General features: G+C 56.7%; 1 protein-coding gene across 2 annotated transcripts in view; it reads left to right on the top strand.

Moving 5' to 3' along the window:
• Positions 1 to 2133: 2133 nt before the first annotated feature.
• Positions 2134 to 7182, top strand: part of KMT5B (lysine methyltransferase 5B) — a 28043-nt gene continuing 22994 nt past the window's right edge. For both annotated transcript variants that reach the window (XM_035327636.1, XM_035327637.1), the window contains exon 1: positions 2134 to 2273. The gene's annotated coding sequence lies outside the window, so the exon portion shown is untranslated. The remainder of the gene's footprint in view (positions 2274 to 7182) is intronic.

Here is a 7182-nt window from a genome sequence, read left to right as displayed (position 1 = left end):
TTAACTTTTATAATTGTTACCTGAAGAGCAGAAGAATTAAGTTTTAGATAAATGTATTCTGAAAAAGCATCCTTTCGGACCCAGCCAGGGCTTTGTTGTCAGGTCACCGGCTGGAGTCCATAGTAAATAAGCTTTTTTGTGTGCCCTGCTTCAGCTACACCCATTGCTGGAGCTATGGCAAACCCCTTGTTGCCACCAGGGCCGAAGCTGGCATCTTCCAGTCCGGCCATACCTGAACTTGGGCGAGGACTGTAGTCATTCCCGTAAACACACCGAACAAGCCGATGCGTCTGTAAGGCAATATTCAAAAGTCGTTACTAAAATTATCGGTGTCACTGCTTGTGGCCCTACTAACAGCCAATTCTGGCCTGAAGTAAATCTTCCAGGGGTTTGTAATTCAGGTGTAAAAGTCTGCGCTAATCTAGTTTAGCGACTCAGCCCAAGCCTCAGCTTCAGAAGTCCTTTCTCGTTACTACAGCAAAATCGATGTATTTAAGATTTGTTTTGCTGGAACACACACCATTTCCACATATTGTATTGCTTGGGTAATTAAAGCAGAATTAACCCCAGCTCTACGTGAAATTACATTTTATTTTAAATCTTTAGCTTCCTACTAAGGGTAATACCAGAAGACAGCTGAGGAATTGACGTCCCTGGCACATAGCTGTGGAAAGCCGCTGCGAGGTGAATCTGTTCCACAAGCGTTGATGGTACCTTACAATGGACTCAGCCTAAAAGGCTTCTGGTAAACTTAAAAAAAATAAAACACGTTGGAGAACAAGAACCACAACGGGTGTATCACATGTCAGGAAACACAAAGGACAACTTAGTATTTTAAGGATGTAATAAAACTTCTCAACTTCGAGTAGAAAGCACTTGAGTTTTCCACCTCCAGCAAGGGGACAATGGTCGGCAGTAACACGTTTCCCCTCAAAAGCATTTAATCGAGAACCGAACAGAAACACGTTTTCTGCTCGCAGGAGGTCCTGAGGTGCCCTCGCGGCAGTTTTTACCGGAGCAAAAAGCGCCTTTTGTTCCTTCCAGGGGGCGCCCCCACACCGCCCCCAGCCCCTCAGCAGCCCGGCGGCCGCCGCCTCCCCGCCGGGGCCATTTTTAAATGGCCCTGAGAGGACGCGGAAGAGGGAAGCAGGTGCCCGATGCTCCCTGAAGGGGCTGTCTCGAGCGGGACAGGGCGGATTATCCCCTGCACATCCCCCTCCGAGCCCTCAGGGCTGGGGAAGAAGCGTTCAGACACACGGGGCGCGCAGCCCTCACAGCGATCCCCTCACAGCCCCAACTCTGCCCGACCCAGCCCCCACTGAGGGGGACGCCTCGCATTTAAAGGGCAGCCCGCGCGGAGGGATCCCACAGCCGGGACTTCTTTCCTCGCACGGCCCGGCCGCCCCAGACCTCGTTTCCTTCCCCCCCCCCCCCCCCCCCCCCCATCCGAGATCCCTGCGCTGCCTGCACGGCGCCGCCATGGGGGCTGCGGGCCGCGCCGAGCCTCCTCCGGGGGCTCGCTGGATCGCGGCGTGAGGGAGAGGAGGAGAAAGAGGAGGAGGAGGAAGAGGCGGCGCAGGTTGGGAGAAGGGGTGGTTTATTTCGAGCGCTGTATCCTTCCGCGAGGCGCAAGGCGGCCGCGGTGTCCCTCCGCCGCCGGCACCACACGGGCAGGCGGCGTCTCCCCGGCCGGGGCGAGGAGGTCGTGGGCAGCGCGGCGGAAAGAAGAAGAAGAAAAACTTCGCAGCGCCGCGGCTCGCCTCGACCGCCGGAGCGGCGGAGACAGGGCTCCCCGCGGAGAGAAGGAGAAGCGACAGGAGGGGGGAGCGGCGGCGGCCGGGCCTCGCCGCCGCCCCGGGGGGGCTCCGTGAGGGAGCCCGGGGGACTCTTTTTCGCGGGGGCCGGCGGAAGGATCTCGCGGCGGCTCTCGCCATCGCCTCCCCCCTGCATCGCTCGCCCCTCGGCGCCGCCATCTTGGATTTTAATCCGCCATTTTTTTCCTCCCCCCACTCGGAATTATTTTTTTACCATTATCGCCGCTTTTTTTTTTCTCCTCCTGATTTTTTTTCCTCCCTCTCCTTCTCCCTTCTCTCCGGCTCTCCTCTTTTCTCCCCCACCTTCCTCCTTTTTTTTTTTTTTTTCCTTTTTTTTTTTTTTTTTTTTCCCTCCCCCCTTCTCGCTCTTTTCCCTTTTGATGATTCATTTTTTCCCCCCGGCGGAGGCTGGGGCAGCACCGGCGGCGGGGGCACCCCAGCGCGGCGGGCGGCGGGGAGGGGGGGGGGGGGGGGGGGGGGGGGGGCGAGATGGAGGCCGGCGACCCCCGAGGCCCTGCGGGCAGGGGGCTGGGCCGGGGGGGCCCTGGGGTGAGAGGGGGGTAAGGGGGGGTAAGGGGGGAGCTGTGGGTTTGGGGGGCTGGGGGGGTAAGGGAGGGGTGAGGGGGGCCGTAGGGTTAAGGGGGGCGTGTGGGGTTAGGGGGGTTTAGGGTTGGGGGGGGTGGGGTTAGGTGGGGGGGGGTTGGGGGCTGTGGGGTGAAGGGGGTCTAATGAGGGGGCTGGGGTTAAGGGCGGGCCAAGAGGGGGCACTGGGGTTGGGGGGGACTAATGGGGGCACCGGGGTTAAGGGGGGGCTAACGGGAGTAGTGGGGTTCAGGAGGTGACTGCGGGGTTGGGGGGCCTGTGGGGTTAGGGGAGGAGGCTTGGGGCTAAGGGGGGCCTCGGGTCGCGCTGCGGGGCCGTGCAGCGGCTGAGGGGCTGGGGCCGAGGGGCGGCCGCAGGCGGGGCCGTGTCCCCGGGGCCGAGGGGTGGCGGGGCCCGGCGGCGGGCCCTAGGGGGCAGCAGGGGGCCGGGGAGCGGCTCGCAGCCCGCACGGCCCTGCCCGGCCCCGGCCTGCTGCCTCCTCGCCGGGCAGCCCTCCGGGCCGGGGGGGGACGTCTGGGGACGGGCCCTGCCGCGCCCCGAGCCCTCGGTGGCCCCGCTGGGCGTGGAGCCGGGGGTTTCGGAGCCGCCGTTACTGCTGGGAAAGTGAGAGCGGGGTCCCCGCGCGGCCGTGGCACAGACAATGGGAGGATCTTGCGCGTGGGCCTCGGTGCGGTTGGTGCTGGGGGAAATTCAGCACGGGACAGCACGTAGGAGGTGGCAGGCTGGTGGGAGCGTGTAACTCCGGGAACCCCAAGACAGCGGGAGCCTTTAATCAACGAGGCTAACGCTTGTTAGAGAATAAACAATGGTTATGGAGCCGTGTCCCTTCTCTGGAGTCCTGTCACTCTAGCTATGGAAGCATCCTTTCTTGCTTTCATCTAAAATGAACTTCTCCTTTGCATAAAAGAAGACTTAAAGAATCGAAGTAGCACCGCGTGAGGAACTCAGAAAGGTTTTAATAAGTTGAAGTAAGCACATGAGGCTCACTTGATTGAAAATGGGATATTTTTTTTTTGTTTACCTTTGTGCTGTTGCGTTCTGGAGCCCGGCAGAAACACACAACCCAGCTCCGCATTACACCCAGCCGGGCGGGCAAGCTGGAAAACAAGACCTGCTCAAAGCCCCGCGTTAGTGCTGCCCGTTCAGCGGCCGTGTGGCTGAGGTACCGTGTGCACCTGCTGACAGCACCAGTGTGACTCCTGCAGCTCCGTTGGGCTCCGGTCGCTGTCCCACGGCAGGACTACAGCTCCCAGCGTCCTCCTCGCGGGGAGCGGCGGCGGCCCTAACGCAGCAGGCAGCCGCCCCGGTGAAGGCAGCGGGCGGCAGGCAGGGTGCTCCCGGGCAGAGCAGCGAATCCAGCGCTGGGCTCGGGCAGCTCAGAAAAGCATCTGGGAGTAGAACAAGCTGACGTGCTCCTGACCGCTTCCCAGAGTGCGTCTCCCCGCCTCCCCATGCCGTCCACCTGTCCTGTGAGCAGCTCACTGTTGGAGCTGGGGCTTTGCCGGTCCCTGCTCAGCTGTTGTGCTGCCCCAAAGGAGGAGGGGGCTTGTGGGTGGGCACAGGCAGGGCAGCCATCGGCGTTAGGCTGCTGTGAAGTGCTCGCAGAGCTGCAGTGCTGCTCGTGGCAGCCAGCTCGTGCCCACTGTAGCCTTGGCTGAACGCGTTTGGCTCATGAAGCCAGCAGAAACGACCTGCTGCTGCCTGCTGGGTTAATGAGGTGGAGCCCTTCAGGGTGCTTGGTGTTGGCTTGCCGCCGACAGAGCTTCACTCAGATTCACCCCAGAAGGGCACCGTGGTGGAGGAGGTGAGGGGGGAGAAGGAGCAGGAGCTGCTCAAGCCCTGCTGTCCATTCATTCCCTCTCTGCCACTCCTTTATACTGGCACACTGTTCCTTCTGTGCCCGCGTTGTAACTGGATTAGTTTCCAAACTGGTAGGCGAAAATCTTGTGGCCGTGGAAGAACGGGCACAGGAGAAGGTGGGAATGTGTAGACAGAGCTAGCGGGGGGGACTGGAGCCCAGTTTGGGGTCAGTTTTGAATCTGTGTCCTGTCACAAACCTGCACCCCTGCGCTGCAGCTCTCAAGAGTTTGAGTTGTCCTGAGTGAGTTTTGCCATGGTCCTGGAGCCTCCAGTGCCATTTCTGACCCATGCCCGGTGCTGCCCTGAGCCAGTTCTGGGAACTAACTAGTTGAAATACTACGAGAAAAGCAGATGTTTTCCTTGCGTTTTAATTTGCGGAACAGGTCTGTGCCGGGGCAAGCAAAGTCTGAAGTGGGTGTGAAATCAGGTGGCCAAAGGCAGCGTCCGCAGCGGTGGGGTTGCAGAAGCCCCTGCCTGGGTGCTTGGGACACCCCTGAGGATCTGCAGCCTCAGCTCCCGAATCCCTTAGGTGCTTTGGGACCACCTGAGCTTTCTGTAAGCTACAGCTTGGGCTCCAGAGATTTGTGGGAGATAAACCAAATCTCTGCTTTTTTTGTGGCTGCCTGTGGTTGCGGAGACCTCTGCTCCGTGGCCAGTTTTGCTTTGGCTTACTACCCTTAACAGCAGTCTGTAGTGTCACGTATGGCATTACGCTCCCGTTCGAAGTGACGCTGGGCCCTTTGTGAGCCAGCAGCAGAAAGGGAGGCACGGAGTGCTTCTGGCCTCTCAGAAGTAGTGGTGAAAATAAGGTGTAGGAAAGCTGGAAGAACTACTTGGAGCTATACGAGTTCTTGTTATGCTCAGCAGCTTTCTCTCACATCCCCCAAACTTGAATGCTTTTTAGTCCTGCTCATCTTTTGCTGCCCAGGTGAGGTGGTTGCAGTGAAACCATCTACAGCCCAGGGATCCCACAGAGAAACTGACTGCGTGCTCTGGCTTTGCTTCCAGAGCTCAGAGGTCTGCTCCTCTTTTAGAGCTCCCAGCAAGGGAACATCCCTCCTCTCTTGCTATCGCTGATTTGTCCGGAGAAGCAGGAGATGTCAGTGGGTCTTCTCGTTTGCAGCCTGCACGTACTTTAGCTGCTGTCTTCTTGAGGAAGACTCTTTGCAGCTGTGATGAGATTTTAAAAATGACTGGGTTTGATATCAGGGCTTACTCTGCCTGCCTGTGCACTGGAGGGGAGGATGACCCTGCCCGTTTGGGAACCTGGTGGACCAGACTCCCTGTTTCTGCTCGAAGCTGTCCCTGTCCTTTAAATAATAAATATTTATATGCAAAAGCTGTGTTCTGGAAGACTAAAGTAAATAATAGTTGAATTTCTTAGGGTTATTGATCTATATGTTTGTATGGTTTAGGGTTTATTGATTGGTTGATTTTGTGCAGCTGTGTTTTTTCTCTTTTCCCTCCCAACAAGACGTTATTGACTTGATAGGTTGCACAGACTGGAGCCCAGAGCTTGGGAGGATCGGCCAGCTGTTCAAGTCTATTTTAACAGTCACAGAACAACTACTTAAGTACATGGAGACTTGCTACATGTTCTACTGTACAAAGCCTTTTCATATGCAGTAAAAATCAGAAGGGTTCTTTTTAATCAGCCTCAGAAACACTTGTGGCTGTGGCTGCTTTGGGAGGGTCTGCTAGGCGGTGGCAGTGTGAGTGTGCTTCAGGTGCTTCCCGATGGTGCTGACACAAAATCATGCTTGGAAAATGTGTCAGTAGGTTCAAGAGATTGAACACCAGGTAAACAAAAGTGAGTTTTTGTATCGGGAGCCCAGTTTTAGGGAAGCACTGAAGTGCTCCATGAGAGGCACAGCTGAGCTGCGTTTTGAAGCTTGAGGAAATAGTAAAGCTACAGCAGTAGGAGTACAAAAAGCAGTAGAGTTTCAGAGAGTAGCAGTGTGAGTGGTGGAGGGTTAAAATAGCAGGGACGTTTCCATCGCTTGGAAGCTGGGATTGTGCTGGTGACCATAAAAGCGTGGATAAATCCGTGTGGTAAGTGATCTGTGCGTGGGGTGAGGCGTTTGGCGGCAGAGCCTTTCCCCAGGACTCTGTAGGAGTGTGGAGGTGCAGGGGGGTTCCAGGCAGAGCTGCTTGCTTCAGTAGGGAGGTGGGTTTCCTCTCTTCCTCTTCTCCCTTCATCCCTAAAGGGACTGTCAGTCAGTGTGAGTCTGGGGCAAGCAAGTCGCATCTGAGGATGTGGTAGAGGGTCACCCAGCAGTGATTAGTGGGGCATCTCTTGATCTCTCCCTAGGTTATCTCTGGGCATAAGGAGCTGTGGTGCTCGCTGTGAAGGAGCCCTCTCTGGTGCCATCTCTTGAAAGAAGCGTTTGTGCATCGGTGGAAGGGGAGCAGGGGCAGCAGAAGCACACCGGTGTTCCTGAAGTTCTTCGTTTGGCCAGTGTGAGAAAATAAGAGGCAGCAGTCAGCGGAGACAGAAGTTTCCTTGCTCGCCAGGCTGCTAGGCTCAAATGAAGAATGGGTTTTTGTGAGGATTTTTGCTGGGCTTCACTAAGGTACTTGCTGGTTTTGCTGCGGGGGAGACTTTGGGTGTCATCTCTGTAAATATGTTCTGCAGCAGAAGCAAATATTTATTTTTCCTAATGCTTAGCATGGTGTGAGCGTTCTTCAGTGGCTGTGGTCCTTCTTAGCTCTGCTGTCCTACTTGCTTTTGCCATCTCGTGTTTAGACAGAAGTGGCTCACTGCAGGTAGCAGCCGCCCTTCCAGAGCAGCCACTTTTTTTTCCCAGCTCAAGTGTAGCTCTCGTACTTGTTAGCTGCCAGTCAGCTACTGCCTTGTGCCAGTATCCATCTGCTGGTGGCTTCGTGCTGCCCTCGGTTTGCCTGC

The sequence above is a fragment of the Oxyura jamaicensis genome, chromosome 5 (genome assembly GCF_011077185.1).
Source record: "Oxyura jamaicensis isolate SHBP4307 breed ruddy duck chromosome 5, BPBGC_Ojam_1.0, whole genome shotgun sequence".
Lineage (NCBI taxonomy): Eukaryota > Metazoa > Chordata > Aves > Anseriformes > Anatidae > Oxyura > Oxyura jamaicensis.
The sequence above is the reverse complement of the archived record's forward strand: the minus strand, read 5'-3'. Positions and strand labels throughout refer to the sequence as shown.